This window comes from Chiloscyllium plagiosum, chromosome 19 (assembly GCF_004010195.1).
Source record: "Chiloscyllium plagiosum isolate BGI_BamShark_2017 chromosome 19, ASM401019v2, whole genome shotgun sequence".
Classification (NCBI taxonomy): Eukaryota; Metazoa; Chordata; class Chondrichthyes; order Orectolobiformes; family Hemiscylliidae; genus Chiloscyllium; species Chiloscyllium plagiosum.
The window spans coordinates 49,160,553-49,180,236 of record NC_057728.1 but is presented as its reverse complement, the minus strand read 5'-3'; the positions used below and the strand labels follow the sequence as shown (position 1 = coordinate 49,180,236).

The 19,684-nt window shown below is 42.0% G+C and overlaps 1 protein-coding gene across 1 annotated transcript in view; it reads right to left on the bottom strand.

Annotated features, from left to right (window-relative positions):
* Nucleotides 1-18,658, bottom strand: part of LOC122559775 (GAS2-like protein 3) — a 74,564-nt gene extending 55,906 nt beyond the window's left edge. Inside the window, exons 1-2 of the mRNA XM_043709779.1 lie at nucleotides 17,988-18,658; nucleotides 8,171-8,261 (exon numbers count right to left, since the gene is read on the bottom strand). The gene's annotated coding sequence lies outside the window, so the exon portion shown is untranslated. The remainder of the gene's footprint in view (nucleotides 1-8,170; nucleotides 8,262-17,987) is intronic.
* Between the last annotated feature and the right edge of the window lie 1,026 nt (nucleotides 18,659-19,684).

Genomic DNA, 19,684 nt, shown 5'->3' with positions numbered 1-19,684 from the left:
CTATCACCCCCTGAGAAAAAGAACAAGAAATGATATCATCGCAGGAAATGACATCACCAACCCAAAGAAACCCAAACAGAGAAATAGAAAGTAGGAATTATCAACAGTGCTTCACCCAGAAGCCCACTGAAGATGTTACCTAGTAAGGTGACAAAACATCTGGAAATGAACCTTCTAGCTCAGCAGGCAAACCTACATCCAGAACCTCAACCTGAGCTACAAATCTTCTCAAAACTCACTGAACCCTTTACATAGGCAACCAACACCCAACTGCCTCTGTTTTGAAATCCAAAGTCCAATAATGATGTGAACATGATATATACATTTTATCTTTCATCACATGACTCTTAATATCGAGGAACAAGGGGAGGAGAAAAGAGAGAAAGAACTGTCCCTTACCATTAAAAGGGGAGAATCAGATGAGAGACACTGTGAAACTGCCCCAAGTGCCTCCACTGTGGGAACCAGGGATGTAAAGGAAAATTGGACTACAATAGTTCAAAAAGGTGACTCACCATCACCTTCACAGGGGCAATTAAGGATGAACAATAAATGATGCCAGTGATGCCCTCATCCCATTAAATATTATTTTTAAAATAAAAATTAAATGAAGACTAACACCGCTCTATTCCACAATATAAAATCCAGATGTCAATTCATTTGAACAAAAATGTTAGGCGATGCATTAAATTTCAAATTTTTGAATTTGAAACTATGTCAAAAATTTTGGATATAAACTATTTAAATTTTTGATTCATTCAGGTGGGCTTTGCTGGCTTAGCTCATAATTGTTGTCACTCGTTAATTAAGAGTCAATTATGGTTCTGGAGTCAGAACAGATAAGGGTAGCAGATTTCCTTCTCTCAGAGCACTGGTGAACCAGATGATTTTTACCAATAACCAACAGTTGCCCTTCAGCTAGCTTTTAATTAATTTTTTAAAAGGTATGTTGATTTCAAATGTCATCATCTGCCACAAAGGCATTTGAACCCATAATCCGAAAACATCAGCTGGGGAGGCAGGGTGTCAGACTGCTAGTCTAGTTACGTTACCACAATACCAAGACCAGTCCCGTATGCAAAGGGATTAATACAAAATTCAGATTAGTGGGGAAACCATTATACAGTGCAACCTGGTGGCTGAAGTGCCCAATTACCGGATCCAGAGTTCCTTTTGCAAATGTGGAAGTAGGAATCAGTAAAGACTGACAATTAAACGTAACGTTGAAGATGTTCTGAAAGGTAGAATCATTGCAGCAGGATACTTCAGGAGTTGAGCTTTAGGGCTATGTGAAGGTCTCCACACAGCCGAATCAGAAAGTTCCAAACTGGGAATTGGATCCCTCATAGGGTTCTGAGTGACTTAGCTAATTGTTATGCAAGAAACTAGAAGAATTAAAACCTGTCCTAATGCATGGGTAACTATTAAACTGACCACATAAACTCAGCACCAACACCCCCTTCAATCCCTGACAGACACCTGAACCCCTTCAGGGCCCCAGCACCCACACCCTGGACCTCATCTGTTTATTTCTCTTTCTTTTTAACCTCTGTTTTTTTCACTCTTGGTGTTCATTTTATTCTTTCATTCACTGCCAGCCTAGGCGCAGACCTGGCAATGCATCTTCTTGGCCCAGCCTGCCCCATGGCAGTCTCTCGACCCAGTTTTTTGGCAACACGTGATGGTCTCCTGGCCCAGCATAGCTGTATCTCATCATGCGAGTGAGTCCTGTCCTGGGAAGGTCTGGAGACAACAGGAGGAGATTAGGGAGGCGACATGGCCCAATGCAGGAAGAGTTTATTTCTTTATTTTTCTAGTTTATATTAAGAAGGACTTTAAGGTTAACTATTACCTTATTTCTTTATTTTTCTACATATTCAATGAAGGTAATGCTTAACCTTTTTAAACTTTGTTTCTTTTACAACTTTGTACTTCAGTTTTTTTTGTAACCAGGTACCTTTTCACCTGAGCTGGTGCAGTGTGTGGCAACATTATACACTTTTCACTGTCACCTGTACTTCTGTTCTTGAGTACATGTAGCGATAAAATCTAAACTTAAAATCTAAAATCACTGTGAACCAACCTAACCCCTGACAGCCATTAATTTTTATGGATCTGATTTCAAACCCCAGCACACCTCCCCTGGAACCCTACAAACCCCAACTTCCTACCCTCAGGCATGACTCCCAATAACATTTTCCAAACTGACAGCCTACATGGAACAAAAGCTGACAACACCACCGAGATAGGACAGAAATCAAACAATGATGAGTCAGAATACAGGAAGGAGATTGAGGGCTTGATATCATGGTGCAATAATAACAACCTCCCTCTCAATGTCAGCAAAACAAAAGAACTGATTATTCACTTCAGGAAGAAAGGAGGAGGACACACCCCTGTCCACATCAATGGAGTTGAGGTGGAGATGATCGGGAGCATCAGGTTTCTAGGACTGATGATCACCAAAAATCTGTCCTGGATCTCCCATGTAGATGTGATGGTCAAGAAGGCACAACAACGCTTTTTCTTCCTCAGGCAGCTTAGGAAATTTGGCCTGTCCAGATGGACCCTCACCCCAACCTTTACAGATGCACCATAGAAAGTATTCTATCCAGGGGCAAAATGGCTTTGCCCAGGACCATAAGAAAGTTGTATGCACAACCCAGACCATCATGGAAGCCAACCTCCCATCCATTGATTTCATTAACACTTCTTGCTGCTGCAGAAAGGCGACCAACATCATCAAAGACCCCTCCCACCCCGATAATGCTCTCTTTCAACCTCTTCTATCAGGCAGAAGATACAAAAGCTTGAACACATGTACCAAGTTCAAGAAGAGCTTCTTCCCTGCCATTATTAGTATGCTGAATGGACTCTCTAACTTCAAATAATGTTGATCTTGCAAATGTTGGTCTTGCTTTGTGCACCTCCTGTCCAGCCGTAACCCTTGTTTGCCCCGCTCCATCAAAGCACCCTGTGATCTGCCTGTACTGCTCGCAAAACAAAGCTTTTTACTGTACTTAGGTACTTGTGACTTACATTAAATCAAATCAATTCAAATCAAGCTTTCACTCATCTGCCACCATGTCCCCTTCCAAACTCACCTTAAACAGCAACTGTGAGTGACTGAACCAGCAAGGGAGGGGCTGAAATAGTTACCTATCAAGGTGATTTTAAAGCGAAAGGATATTGGCCACAGGCCTATATAATGTACAACATACAGGCACACAGGCTGCTTACTCCCTTGTCATACAACTGCATTAACCTTGTTTGTTTGTTTGTTGCACCTCCCTGGCATCGTCTCCAGTGCACAACTCAATAACAGCAGGACCTTTGTACCCAGAGGAGGGTGGACAATCAGTTGAACAGAATGAGGGAAGGATAAAGATATCAATTAGACCTAATGCCATTTTTATGATGCATCCCACTCCTTCCAAATGGCACAATAGACTCTCCGCACAGAACTCCATTCATTGAGTATGAAGTGGTGAGCATAGATGGTGTGAAAATATATTTGTGCCTCCACAGAGAGATTGACATACACATATACATTAAAATCAGCAACATTTATACATAAACTGAGAGTGACATACAAGCCATATCGTTGACTGACACCAAAGTGCCTTTAATATGCTTTCTTTTTCCTCTCCCTCCCACTATGTCTTAGTGAACTACCTAGTACAGCAGCTGCTATGGTACTCTTTAGTTGTGGAGTGCATTGGCCCTGGAGGTTCGCTGGGGAAACCCCAAGAGTTCTTGAGGTGGGCCAAACATGCCAAGGGTCTTCTTGCCAAGAGCAAGGTGACTCTTTTTGTCTTAAACTTTCGCAGGTGGGAGGGAACAGATAGGGTACAGGCCTGGTCATTTCTGCTGTATCCTGAGTGGAGAGTACAAAGGGCCCAGTGTGTGTTTCCTACTCTGGCTGAGTGCCCCCAGCAGTGCACTATTGCCTTGTGAGGAGGGGGCACTTGGATTGGAGTCAAGGTTCCCTGTCACCATGTCATCGGTCCTGAGGACCAATGGCTGTGCAATGGGGTACAGGCATGCGTACATCTTCAGCAGATCCTGAGAGGGCTGGACCTCTGTCTCCATGACAGCTGCCAACCTGTCCATAGAAGCCATCAGATAGTCACATAGCTCATACACTGATGTAGTTTGGAGATGAGTTCCATTGCATTCCTCATGCCTGTGTACTGCTTCTGCTCTTCCCTCTGCATGTGGATAAAGTCCCCAGTTGCTGACACCACATGGTCATCTCCTGCCTGGGGCTGAACTTGTGCCTGGTCTCTGCCAGCCTTCAGAGTTCCAGCAGGCTGGGTTATTTCACCTCGGCCAACTGCAGAGCTGTCACAGTGATGTGCTCACCAGACTCTCTGTGCTTAAGGCTCTCCCCATCTCTAACCCCAAAGATGTCAGTATTTGTCAGCAGGAGGCTATAAATGCTTGTTGATGCTTCCTCTAAGGCCTCACTGTTTTCACCCTCAGAGGTCCAAACACTGCTCAAAGAGCCAGGTGTTTCTCCACAGAGATAATCGGGTGGCTAATAGAAACTGAAAGACACAAGGGAGAGACAGAGGGAGGGAGAGAGAGAGAGAAAGCTTCACAACCAGTGGTTAGAAGTCATGACCAATGATTGAGACTGAGAGCCCAGTTAATAGGAGAGCTGGAGTGGAATGAAGAGGGTGCTTTGTTGTTAGGCAGGATATGAAAGTCTTGGTATGCCCATGGAGTGCTCTTGGTGTTCTCCTACGAGGACCAGGATACTCTCCTTGTAAAGGGTGAGGACTGGATTTCAGGATTTCTGTCACCCACATGGACTCACTTTACCCTACTGTGAGTTGTCTTCTCTTGTAATGACAGAAAGGGGAAATGAGTGAGATAACAGTGGGTGGCACAGTCATTTGTGCTGATGAATATAGGGATAAGCTAGTGAGATATTCCAAAGGACTAAGGAGGCAATGTAGAGGGCATGCATGTTTAGTGGTGTGAGAGGTTGGAGGGGTTGAGAGTGAGAAAATGTCATTGCTATATGGGGCGGCATGGTGGCTCAGTGGTTAGCACTACTGCCTCACAGCACCAGGGTCCCAGGTTCAATTCCAGCCTCAGGTGACTGTCTGTGTGGAGCTTGCACGTTTTCCCTGTGTCTGCGTAGCGGTGTTCCGGTTTCCTCCCACAGTCACAAAGATGTGCAGGTGAGGTGAATTGGCCATTCTGAATTGCCCATAATGTTAAGTGCATTAGTCAGAGGGAAATGGGTCTCGGTGGGTTACTCTTTGGAGGTTCGGTGTCGACTTATTGGGCTGAAGGGCCTGTTTCCACACTGTTGGGAATCTAATCAAACTTCTAATCAAAAATGAGAATGTCAGAGTATGTGCCTTGGTGGGAGATGGGTGTATTCATAGAGATAGAGTGAATGCAAAGTAATAGCAGCACTTACCCTTGCTAAGCAGGGGAAACTCACTGATGCTTTTGTGGCATTGATGAGCATCTCTCCACACCCTGAGATAGCACTGACACAGGTAGCAACCTTGGGTCTGGGAATAAGATACATTTCCTCTGGACCTCCAAATCCCTGAAAGAGAATCACAGCGCCACCTTCCCCTTCTCTGCCATATCTCTACTCTGTAAACCAGCATGGCAGTTTTGGAATGTCAGTGCTCACCTACTGACCTCTGAAAGATGGCATGGATGCAAGGGATGCTGGTCTTGCAGTGATATATACTGAGTTATTACAGGAACAGTACATGGTCGGATGGGGAAGAAGTTGAATATGAGAGATGTCAGAAAGAGTATTGTAGGTAATTAATGAGGTGGGTTTAGTCATGTTTGCCAAGAAAACTCTTCAGCCATCATGGCGAAAAACCCTTCAAAAGCTGAACACAATGCAGCAAAATAAATGTAAGCTTCAGCTCATAATCTATTTGGAAAGAGTCAACATGGTATCATAAATGGGAAATCTGTGAGAATTCTTTGAGGAGGTAACACACAGTATGGATAAAGGAAAACTGATATATGTACTATACTTTGGATTTCCAAAAGACGTTCAAGAAGATACTGCTCATAAGGTTAAGAGAACAGCCTAATGAGACAAGAGCCCATGGTGTTGGGGGTAGTATATTAACATGAATAGAGAATTGGCAAACTAGTAGAAGGCAGGGAGTTGGGATTGAGGAGGACAAAATAGAGAAAATATGAAGTCATGCATTTTGGCAGGAAGAATAAAGGAGTTGAGTGTTGATTAAATGGAAAAAGACTGTAGAAAGCTGCAGAGATCTGGAAGTCCTCGCGCATATTTCACATCAAGCCACCATGCAATTTCAGCAGGCAATAGAGAAAGCAAATGGAATGTTGACCTTTATTTCAAAGGGAATGAGTATAAAAATAGGGAAGTCTGGTTAAGACTATATAAGGCATTAACCAAACTATACCTGTGAAAAGTTTCATTTCTCTTACCTAAGGAAAGATAGTATTATCTTCATTACTGAATCAATCCAACTGAGTATAGGTTTTTACAAATGTTTTATTCAAGTGATGCAGGGAGTGATCGACCTCAGTCAAACTGAAATTTCTGAGCCATACAGAAAATTTGGGTATCTTTAAAATTCTGATCTTCCTTCAGACAAACTAAAGATGCAGATGTGCCTTTTCTACATTACAGGTCAATGTTTTTAAGGTTTCCTTCACTCAGCCAGGGAGTAATCAATCTTATCCTGGATGTTGCTGTCTCCTCTTCTTTGTCAATATCACCCCTACTCTTGTCTCTCTCTCTCTGTTCTTCCCAGCACACACACACACACACACCATAGAATATGAGTTCTCTGATTGGGACTGTAACCCAATCAAAATCAGGAAGTCCTGGCTGACAGATATAAACAAGAGTGGCAGGCGTTCTGTTCACTCTCAGAGCCAGTTCAGTGCTAGCTGGGTCAGTGTTATGTACTATGCACATGTAAATAAAGGGTGACTTGGTGACGGGATACCAGACTTCATGGAGTTGTTTCAATTACCTCCTATTTATGCAAATTCACACAAGATTCCAGCTGACACTATCTTCGAGAATTCATAAGGTTGATTCAATATAGGGACAAGCAGTCTGCTTTCACTTGTACCATATCCATTTAAACCTTATAATTACAGTCTAAAAATCCAAATTTACTCTAACAATTTATGGGGAATCAAAGCAGTCCAGAGAAGGTTCATTAGGTTGATTTGGGGCATGGAGCGTCTGTTTGATGAGGAGGTGTCGAATAGGTTAGGCCTGTACTCATTGCAGTATAGAAGAATGAGAGTCATCTTATTAAAACATACAAGATACTTAAGGGCTTCAACAGGGTAGATGCTGAGAGTTAGAATCCCCTTGTGGGAGAGTCTAATACCTGAGGGTATAAGCTCAGAGTAAGGTGTGGCCCATTTAAGACAGAGATGGTGAGGAATTTCTTTTCTCAGAGATTAGTGGACCTGTGGAATTTGTTACCAGACAGAGCTGCAGAGGCTGACCCATTGAATATATTCAGGGCAGAGATAGACAGATTTTTAATCAATAAGGGAATCAGGGGTTATTGGGAAAAATAGAAAAATGGAGTTGAAGATTATCAAATCAGCAATGATTTCCTTTAACGGTGAAGAAGACCCGATGGGCCAAATGGCCTACTTCTGCTTCTTATGTACTATGGTCTCGGCCTGGCAGCATTTGGGCAGAAAGAATCAGAGCTAACATTTCACGTCTAACATGATTTGTATTCAGACCTTAAGTGAGGTGGAAATGTGATAGGTTTTATGCTGTTAGAAAATGTGGGCTCACAGGGAATGTGTAGAAGGCAAGAGAGATTAGACATCAAAAGTGTTGTGGAACAAAAGGCCAAGAGAGTGGTAATGATTGTACTGAATAAATCAAGTATTGGTCCAGAGTAAATTTTAACTGCAGAATAAAGGTCAACTCTGACTGAAAGGAAAAAGGAGAATAAGATACATTCAATGTGGGAGAAAATACCAAAGAGGATAGAGTTCATAGCCTTATATTTGTTTATTCCATCAGTCCAGAAGTCTATCAAGTATGAATTGGAAAATTAAGACTTGAAACTTTAACTCTGTTTCTTTCCCCACATGATTGTTAGTAATTTCTGGCTAAATATGACTGATAATTCCTTATTAAATTTAAATGATTACATACCCAAAACCAAGGAAGTCTTGATAATTCTTTTCTAGAAGTTAAAAAACACCATGATTGGAACTTCTTTGAGGGAAATAATGAGTTGAAACATCTGAAACAAAGAATCAAAATGAGTTCAATATTGGAAGAAGCATTCTGAGCAATGCAGATTCCCAAATGATAGGAAATGAACAGTATTTAGGCTACCATTCCTGGGCCTGAAGTCTGTGGCAGTGACATTGGACTACAGCCATAACCAACAACCCTGACCAATCCCTGACCAATATAATTTAGTTGCATACAACATTGCACATAGATTGAATGTCATCTACCCAGTTCTGCCAGTAGGGAGCAAAAATAACTTAAAGTCACTCGTCTATGGAGAAAATAAAGGAAACTTCGATGAATGAAAACATAACTGCAAGGTATCTTTGACTGCAACAAGAATTAAACTTTCAAATAAAAGCAAAGGACTGTGGATCTGGAGATCCAAAATTAACTCTGATGCAGTAAGATATTTAACCCTTTATGTTGTAATTATTTTTCACCAGGCTGGAAATGGGGTTCTTTCTTTGGGCCTCAGCAGATATTAGACCTTATTTCTTTGCTGTGTTTTCCACTGATAACCAAGTTAAAGGCATAAAGTGTGGTGTTCCTAATGTAAACAGGGTCTGCCATTCATGATCCCTGTGTTCAGGAAGCCATTAAACAAGATAGAGAAGATCCATTCACAATATTATCTCACTGGAAAGTAGTTTGTCTATTGCTGGAGGTGTATGGATGTAAATTTGTTCTGTCTCATGATGTCCCTGACTAGATATCCTCCCCAATTGCACCATGGCCCAGACCAAAACTTTACGCCCAATGTGCATCTGAAAGTTGTTTGTAAAGATTTGCTCTCCGTACATTGCAACCTCGGCTGCTGGTATCAGAACAAGAAAAGACCATAAGATAGAAGCAATCTCATAGTGCAGGGTATGGGAAATCAATTGATTAATCTCCATACAAAATATCCCAAGACTGGTATTCACAAAACACCCTAAACTCAATCAGGCACTAGTTCAGCCCCAGGCAGGAGAAGACCATGTGGTGTCATCAATTGGAGACTTCATCCACATGCAAAGGGAAGAGCAGAAGCAGCAAATAGGTATGGGGGTTGCAATGGCTCTCAGTCCCAAAAAACGTACCCATGCATCAAATCATGTGACTATCTGACCGGTCTCATGGACAGATTGGCAGCTGCCATAGAAACACAGGTTCAACCCCTCAGGGTCTGCTGGAGATATGCATACATCTGTACTCCATTGCCCCAGTCTTTGGTCCCCAGGACCAAAGGTATGGTGACGGGGGTTCAGGGAACCTTGACCCCAGTCCAGGTCTCCCCTCCTCACAAGGCAACAGTGCAGTGCTGGGGGCATTCAGCCAGAGTAGGAAAAACACACTGGGTCCTCTGCACTTTCAACTCAGGATACAGCAGAAATGACCAGGCCTCCATCCTGCCTGCTTCCTCTATTTGGGAAAGTTTAAGCTGAGTAGAGTCAACTTGCACGGTCAAAGAGTATGGTGCTGGAAAAGCACAGCGGGTCAGGCAGCATCCAAGGAGCAGGAGTGTCAACATTTCAGGCATACACCCTTCATCAGGAACGTGGGATGGGCAGAAGAGGGCTGAGAGATAAATGGAGGAGGGGTTGGAGGGAAGGTAGCTTGGAAGGTGATAAGTAGATGCAGGTAGGGGTGATAAGCGGAGGGTGGAGCAGATAGGTGGGAAAGAAGATGGACAGGTAGGACACTTCAAGAGGGCAGTGCTGGGTTGGAGGGTTGGATCTGGGATGAGGTGGAGGGAGGGGAGATGATGAAACTGGTGAAAGTGATGTTGATGCCGTGTAGTTGGAGGGTCCTAAGGTGGAAGATGAGGCATTCCTCCTCCAGGCATTGGGTGGCTAGATTTGCCGATAGAGGAGGCCCAGGGCTTGCATGTCCTTGGGATTTGAAATGGTCGGCAACAGGACCATTGGGTTGTTTGGTGCTTGTGTCCCAGAGATGTTCTCAGTCATGTTCCGCAAGTTAGTGTCTTGTCTCCCCAATGTAGAGGAGGCCACATTAAGAGTGATGGACACGGGCAATAAGGTGTTTGGTGTGCAGGAAAATCTCTGCTGGATGTGGAAGAATCCTTTGGGACCTTGGATGGAGGTGAGGGGGGAGGTGTAGCATGGTCTCTGCAGAATGTTGATAGGGGTAGGGAGGGAACTATATCTCTGGTGGTGGGGTCTGACTGCAGGTGGTGGAAATGATGGAGGATAATGCATTGTATCCAGAGATTGGTGGGATGGAAGGTGAGGAGCAGGGGGTTTCTATCCTTGTTGCAGTTGGAGGGGTGGAGTCCTAGGGTGGAGTTGCGGGAAGTGGAGGTGATGCACTGGAAGGCATTGTTGACCACGTGGGAGGGGAGTCAACCTGCTCATGTCAAGAAAACCCTTGGCATGTCTGGCCTATTTAATCTCCAAAAGCCCTTGGAGTTGCCCTAATAAATCTCCAGGTCCAATGGATTCCACAACTAAGTTGTCTCCCCCCATACCAGTTGCTGTTCTGCAGAGTGCGCTAAGACATAGTGAGAGAGACAGGAAGAAGAAAATGTATAGAAGACACTTTGGTGTCACTTATGGAAATGGCTTGTATGTTATTCTCAGTTTATGTATAAATGTTGCTGACTTTAACTAAAATGTGAATGTTAGTCTCTCTGTGGAAGCACTAAATGTATTTTCACAACACCTGGCAGCACTTCATTCTCACAACAAAGGCTCAATGGATGGAGGTCTGTACAGAGAGTCTATTGTGCCATTTGAAAGGAATGAGATGAATGGCATTGGGTCTACTTGATATCTTTATTCCTCCTCATTTAACTTCTCAACTTTTCACCTTACTCTGGGCGCAAAGATATAGCTGTCAATGAGTTGTGCACTAGTGGCCTTGCCATGGAGGCGCATCAAACAGATGAGGTTAATACAGTTCTATGACCAGGGAGTAGGCAGCTTGTGTGCCTGGGTGCTGCACATTGCCTAGGCCTGTGGCTGATATCCTTTCACTTTAAAAACCCTTTGATAGGTAGCTGTTTCAGCTCCTTTCCCCACTGGTTCAGTCACTTGCAGTTGCTGTGTAAGGTAAGTGATTAGCAGCTGGGTTCAGGATGGGTACATGGCGGCTGATGGGTAAAGGTGTAGACTGTCAGGTGGGAAAATGGATATTGGGGGTCCATGACTGAGAGTAGGAAGTTTTCCAGTGTCTGTTGGTGTTTGTTGGATTCCAGGTGAGGTGTACAGCAGGGCAAGGCATGAGTGTTTGTGGCGGAATCAGCTCCAGGATGATTTAGTGGGTGTGAGGGGTTAGGTTTTGGTTCACAATGGGTGTTGGGTCCGGGATGAGACTGCTGGGGCTCCTGACCGGGCTCAGGAGTCTGTAGGGGACTATAGGCAGTGTTGGTGCTGAGTTTGTGGGGTCAGTTTAATAGTTACCCATGCATTAGGGCAGAATTTAATTCATCTAATTTTCCTGGGTAACAATAGTTATGTCACTCAGAACCCTGTGAGGGATCCAATTCCCAGTTTGCACTTTCTGATTTGGATGTGTGGAGACCTTCACATAGTACTGAAGCACAACTCCTAAAGTATCCTGCTGCAATGATTCTATCTTTCAGAAGATCTTCAACATTACTTTTAATTGTCAGTCTTGACTGATTCCTACTTCCACATTTGCAAAAGAAACTCTCAACCCAGTAATTGGGCACTTCAACCACCAGGTTGCACTGTATAATGGTTTTCACACAAATCAGAAGTTTGTATTAATTCCCTTTTCATATGGGACTGGTCTCGGTGTTATGGTAAAATGACCAGACTAGCAGTCTGACACCGCTCCCCCCCCCCCCCAAACCCCACCTCCCCCCACACCAGCTGATGTTTTCGGAATATGGGTTCAAATGCCCTATGGCAGATGATGGCATTTGAAATCAATATACTTTGCTAAAACAAATTTATTAAAAGCTAGCTTAATGGCAACTGCTGATTATTGTTTAAAAAATCCATCTAGTTCATCAGTGCCCCTGAGAGAAGGCAATCTGCTCCCCTTACTTGATCTGACTTACGACGCATAGTTGACTCTTAACTACCCTTTGCATAATTAAAGATTAACAACATACATAAGCTGACCCAGCAAAGCCCACCTAAATGAATAAAAAAATGTGGATAGTTTATTTCAAAAACTACTTTTGGACATACTTTCAAATTCAAAAATTTGAATTTTAATGCCTCTCCTAACATTTTTGTTCTAATGAATTGACATCTGGATTTTATATGGTGGCATAATTGTTCATTTAATTTTGAATTTTAAAATAATATTTCATGGGATGTGTGCATCATTTATTGTTCGTCCTTAATTGCTCTTGAGAAGGTGATGCTGAGTCACCTTCTTGAACTATTGTAGTCCAGTTTTACTTTATATCCCTGGTTCCCACAGTGGAGGCACTTGGGACAGTTTCACAGTATCTGTCGTCTGATTCCCTCCTTTTAATGGTCAGGGACAGTTCTTCGCTGTCTAGTCTTTCTTTTCTCTTCCCGCTATCCCTGGATATTTGCCTCAGCATTTCATGCGTGAACGGTAAAATATTTATATCACATTCACATAATTTTTGGGCTTTGGATTTCAAAATAGAGGCAGTTGGGTGTAGATTCTGTGTGAAGATTTTCTATTTTGTAACAAAAGAGTTCAGAGAGTCCTTTGGAACAATGTTTTTAGTCGAGCAGTTGTTATAAAGCATGTGACTGCAGATCACTGTGGTGTTCGTGGGAAGACATTTATGCTGTTGGATTTATGCCAAATCAGATAAATATTGAAGGCCATTGGCTGTGTTTTCAGTCACATAGGATTGAGCAATTTTTAAAAATTCATTTCAGAAAAAAAGTTGTGTTCAGAAACATGTTTAGTTTCTCTCCAAGAAGCAATATAAGGGGCCAGTTACCACAATGAAAGTTTTTAATCTGTTTTATCTCTGTCTTAAATGTACTCAATAACTTGGCCTCCACAGCCTACTGTGACAATAAGTTCCACAGATTCACCATTGGCGAGCTGAAGAAATTTCTTCTCACCTCAGTAATAACATGTCTTTTCCCTCTGATTCTGTGCTATTGGATCCTAGTCTCTCTTACTAGTGGAAACATCTTCTCCACACCCAGTCTATCCAGGATTCTCTGTATCCTGTAAGTTTCAATGAAATCCCCTTCATCCTTCTAAATTCCATCAAGTACAGATCAACCTTTCCTCATAAGATAACCCTGCCATTCCACATATTTGTCCATTTCTCTGAACTGCCTCTCATGCATTTACATACTTCCTTACATAAGCAATCAATACTGTGCACAATAATCAAGACACTTCAATGTCTTGGTCAATATAAATTTCTTGTCGATATACAACTGACCTGAAGGAGCAAAACATTTTTTCCCTGCAATTTAACTATGAGTCAAGTGCCAGTACAGGGTGGCAAATTGTTGATTCATGTGCACAAATTACATGTTGAAAAAATGATCAGAACACACACCTATTTCTATTGCATTTATACTACTTTTGTATGTCTGACATTGTAACAATGACTATATTTCAGAAAGTCCTTCATTGACTATAAAGTACTTGAGGACTTTTGAGGTTCTGAAAGGCACTATGTTCTTCAAAGCCTTTTGGCTGCTTGCTAAAAATAAATTGCAGCTGGAAGAGTTCTGTGGCTTGGTATTTAAGGCAAATTGAAAAGTGTTCCACACACTTTCACTGTGAATAGGGAGCTCAGAAAACTTGCCACATGAAGACTTTTCCTCAATTAATCTGATATTAAATTGTGACTTGTAAAAGTGGGTCACTTATGAAAATGATGAAACTATGTTATGTAATGATTCTGACTATTTTAAAACTTTTGTAAGACGTCAAAGGATATCAACTTTAACACTGAAGACATAGCAGTTTATATTCATAACTTATAGTAATATATTTCAAGAAACCTAATTGTTATTCACACTAAGAAAGAAATTAATGTAAGATAACATCATAACTCATGTGGATTCCTTGATCAGAAAGGTATTTGTGGAAATAAATTCACAGTAGTGAATAAAAGATGAATTAACAAGTATTCCTTGAGGTAAGTTGCTTTGTGCTGGGTGTTATGTTGAAAGTGTGTACTGTACCTTTGAGAGACAGTGAATGCTATTCTGAATTAAGAAATTACAAACACCTGTGTGTATAACTAGATGGAAGTCCCAGATTGTACTGGAAAATTGAAAATCTGAAACATTTGGCTGTGAAATAGATACCTGGGTTTTGGTTGCTGTTTTGACAACACATCAAATGTAACCAATCAGTTTAAATTATGCCCCAGGATGTCAAAACCTAATTGAGTTTGAATTTATTGTTTTGCCAACATCTTATCAATGAGATGATCCAATGTTGGAGGTATATAAACGCAGACATTTTGAAAATCGGACAGAGAGCAACTGCCATAGAGACAGAAACACCTGGAGATCTACCATTTTGCTCTCCAAAAAATTAAGAAACACTGTCTATCAAAGGTACGTTTTCACGTAAAACATACTCGCAGTAAAAAAAGAAAGACAACTCAGGGACACCCTTAGCCAGAAGAAGAAAGAGCAGTTAAGAGAAAGGGGGGGGGGGGGGGGGGGTCTTAGAATTGTGAATAGTTATTTAATGTTGACTTTTAGAGTTAAAAATAAATTGATGTTATACTCTTTAAATAACGGAATTTATATGTTCTCTGTCACTCATATTTTAACAGTGTACAAAGCAAGGCGAGCTTTTCTGGGAGTTTGGTTTTATTAATTGTGGGGTTCATCTTTGTGTTGTAACATGGGTCAAAGGTACTTATTGAAATGCATACCAGTGTTTATTGGCAAAAAGGAGAATGCAGAAAATGGAGAAACTTGATTGTGCTTTTAATGGTCACATATTAAAAATTTCCCTGATGACCAACTAGTAAATATATTTCATCATGGGAAATAAAGTCACAAAGTTCAAGGCTTGCTTGTCTGGATTCACTGCGTAAACTAATCTCAGGAACATGCTGAAGCCAGTACAATGCGTTGTGTGCCTTTGTGCTATGGTGTAGAGAGCAACGTAAGATGTTAAATCTAATTCCTATTCAGTGGATTCCAGTAGAAATGACACATGTTTGTGACCACCAGATCATAAGAACATAAAAATTTGAGCAAGAATTGACCATTTGACTCCCCCCAGATCCTGATTCCATACTCATGGCTGCATTGACTTAGCCTTAATTCCACCTTATTCCTTTTTCCCGTATCTCTTGATTCTCTTGTCAATCAAAAATCAGTCTCTCTTAACGTTGAATATATTCAAAGTTTGAAATTCCACTGCTCTCTGAGGAAGTGAATTCCAAAGATAAACAACTTTCTGAGGAAAGAATTGTCTCTTCATCTCAAGTGTTTCCTATTTCTAAATTCCCCTTAAGAGGAAGCATGCTTTAAACATCTATCCTGTCAAGCATGCTCAGAATCTTATATGTTTCTCATTCCTCCAAACTCCAATGAGTCTAAGCCCGATTTATTAAGCCTTTCCTTGAAAGACAATTTTTTTATACAGGTATTTTTATTGAAAAAAAGAAAATTTTAAAGATTTTTTTGCAAAATTACAAAAATAATACAAACTAGTGTATTCCACTTAACAATATAGTAACACTAATATAAAATTAAATAAATAAAAATCCAACTAACTACTAATCTATTCTACAAACAACCAAAACATAAAAAAGGATATCATACATTACTAACAGTAAACAACAAAGTAATTAAATAACTAGATACATGCTCAAAATAGATTTACATCAAGTCATAATAGAACCCGTATTTATACAGGATTCCTCTTCCCGGGAGCCCCCGAACCAACCAGAACCATTACCACAGCTAAACAAAAACCCTGGACAATATGGCCGAAATAACTGTGTCGATGTAGTTCAAAAAGGCCTGCCATGTTTTACAAAATAATTCCATTTTTTGGTGCACCATGTTCGTGAGGAAGTCAAGCGGGATATAATCCATGACTATCCTGTGCCAGTTTGAAAGTCCTGAGGGTCCTTCGGATACCCAATTCACTAAAATATTTTTCCTCGCACAAAAGGAGAGGATAGTAAATAATTTTTTCCCGTATACATCCAGGGAGGGAAAATTTAGAGAGCCCAAAAGTCAGGATGTTGGATCCGATCCAACCTCTGTACACAAAATCTCTGCCAAGGCATTCGCTACTCTATGCCAAAACCTATGGATCTTATGGCATGTCCTTAGACAATGCGTGAGATAGCCAACTTCTATTTTACATTTAGGACACATTGGGGATGCTCCTGCCTTGAATTTTGCGAGTCGTTCAGATGCCATGTGAGCCCTGTGAAGTATCTTTAATTGAGTAGCCTGAATTCTGTTACAGATAGAGATCTTTCTGGCATTTTCTCAGACATCCTCCCACATTTCTAAAGAGATTTCCAACCCTAATTCTTGGTTCCAGGTTTTATATAATCGCTCCATGTCCTTCGACACCTTACTGTATAGTGAGTGATAAAGAGTACTGGCTGAGGATGGCCCCATAGCATAGCACTCTCCTTTCCCTATCCGATTTGTAGGGATTGACTATCAGTGTGGTCTTCTTTTGTATAAAGTCTCGTATTTGAAAATACCGAAAGCGGGAGAGAAGTATCTTAGAGAACATTAACTTAGAGAACACTTCAGTTACAAATTTAAAAGGGTGTGCAGGGGGACAATAAAGATTCAAAATCCTGTATTCCTCTCCGTATATTAGGGCTTTGATCAATATATACCGTCCAGACTCATCTTTTATCTGGCTTTACATTTGGAAAGGAAGCTTCTTCCGAATAAGAATGGCTACTCCCCTACTTTTTGAGCTGAAAGATGAAAAGAACGCCTGACCAAACCCACCCTGCTGTAGCTTTGAGTGCTCCTTATCAAGTAGATGAGCCTCCTGTAAAAGAGCTCCATCAACCCTTTCCTTTTTAAGACTCGATAATATCTTTTTCCTTTTGATTGGCGAATGGCTCCCCTTGACATTCCAGGTGCACCACCTAAGCGAATGGCTAGCCATGATCGTCCAGACAAGCCCGAGACCCCCCCAGGAGGAAGAACCCCACCCAAAAGACATTGAATAAAGACCATAGAAAATTCAGATGTAAAAAACGCTTTAAAACATTTGAATCAACACAATTAAGAACTACTCCTAAGTAAAAATAACACAAAACATATTTGAAAGGAGACTCTCCCCCTTGCTCCCAGGGGACATAACTATCTATGAATAACCCCACCATAACCTCTCCCAGCTGGGGCCCTCCTCTCAGCCCAGGCATTACAAAATGGAGTAAATAAATTCAAGTGTCTTATAAAACAGGAATTAAAAGTGAGTGACCCACCCATTCCCCACACCAACACCTGGATACATTTAATAAAAACAATACAGAATAGAAATATATAAAGTTACGAAACTACAATCCAAGCAAGTATTAGGCAACTAAATAAGAAGAAAAAAGAAAACTCCACTCTAGAAAAATCTCCCCCACAAATCAAATAAGCTGCACGAGCTACAAAAAGGAGATCAAAGAAAGAGTAAAGAACAAGCCCACCACACCCCCCACCCTCAGGGAAAGATGAGTAAAAGAGAAATGGAGAAAGAAAAGAGGGTAAACAAAGGGGGGGAGGGGAAATAAAGTCATTATCCATACAGTTCAAGTCCCGCAGTCTGTTTGAGAGACTTCACGAATTCTTTTACTTACTCTGGTGATCCAAAGTTGTAAACGAATCCTCCATGGCTGAAGCGCAGCGTTGCCAAATATCGCATGGAGTATTGAATATTTAAGTCTCACAAACGCTTCTTCACCTCATCGAGTGCTCTTCTCTTGTGGACCACGACTGGAGAGAAGTCCTGAAATAGCATTATCTTGGAGCCCTTGTACACAATGGCCTGGGGATTCTTCCCCTGGACTCTGGAGGCCTCTAGGATCATTTGTTTTTCCTTGGAGTTGGATTAAGATCAGGCGGGGATGCTTGTCCGACTTGGGCCTGCGCACAGCAACCCGGTGGGCCCGCTCCACCTACATCCGGCCCAGCTCCGACTCCAACTTCAATAATGATGGGAGCCATTGCTCCAAGAAATCCACAAGCTGGCCTTCCTCCTCCCTTTCGATAATGCCCAGCAACCGAATATTCTTCCGACGACCTCGAGAATCAAGATCGTCGATGTGCTCCTCCAGGGGTCCGGACTCGCTGGTCCAGAGCCTAGACCTGACCCACGGATGACTCAGCAGCAGTCTCCGAGGCCGTGGCCCGTTGCTCCGCCCCTCTGATGCGCTGCTCGAGTTTTTCGATCTCCCAGTCATGATTCCCTGGCACTGCTGCCTCATTGTGCCAGGGACCCAGGTTCAATTCCTGCCTTGGCCATCTGTCTGTGTGAAGTTTGTACATTCTCCCAGTGTCTGCGTGGGTTTCCTCCGGGTGCTCTGGTTTCCTCCCACAGTCCAAAGACGTGCAGGTTAGGTGAATTGGCCATGCTAAATTGCCCGTAGTGTTAGGTGCATTAGTCAGGGGTAAATGTAGGGGAGTGGGTCTGGGCAGGTTGCTCTTCGGAGGATCGGTGTGGACTTGTTGGGCCGAAGGGCCTGTTTTCACACTGTAGGGAATCTAATCATCTAATCATAATATGATGCCAATGTTACAAAAAAATGTTGTTCTAAGAAATATGAAGATCAACTAATCAGTTTAATCTGCATGTTGGGTGGGGCTGGTTGTGGAAAGTATAGATAGAGGGGAGCAAGGAGTTGCCGCTATGTGCTTCTGTCAAGATTTCAGTTCAATCATTCATATTTGTTAATTATTTAATTTGTTAAGTGGGCAATTTAGTAGTGTGTTTACAGTTACTTTAAAAAACTTGTTTTAGTTCTTTTGATTGCACTTAAGCCTCTTGATCTTTATGCATCCCCCCTTGCAGAGGAGTCAGGCAAGTTTGAGGTCCTCCTTCTGTGGGCCTACTCCGGGGCCTGGCTAAAGCAGCCACCAACAGCGGGTTGTGGAGGGGGTCATAATTCCTGACTGCCGGCTTCTCTTCCACGGCTATGTCCTTGCCCAGGTTCCTAGGAGAGGGAGTGGGAAAGGCTTCAGAAGGGGAAGGTGGAAACTGGGGTTTGTACCAAACTAAAAATTTACAATAAAACCCTTGTAAATCTTTGAAAGGCTTTTGCTGCTTAATTCAACATAGGGATGTTGGTCTATGAAACAGAATGCAGACATGAATAGCAAAGACCTTGTTTGGTGGCGGGGTGGGAAGGGTGGAGGGATGGAATATGGAGAAAGTCATTGATTGAGTTATCAGCAAAGTCATGAAGATAGCAGCAAAAGTGACAAGTACAATGGAAGAATTGGAAAGGTTAACTACAGTGTAGGGTGAGAATATAAGAAATAGCAATGCAAGTGTGGA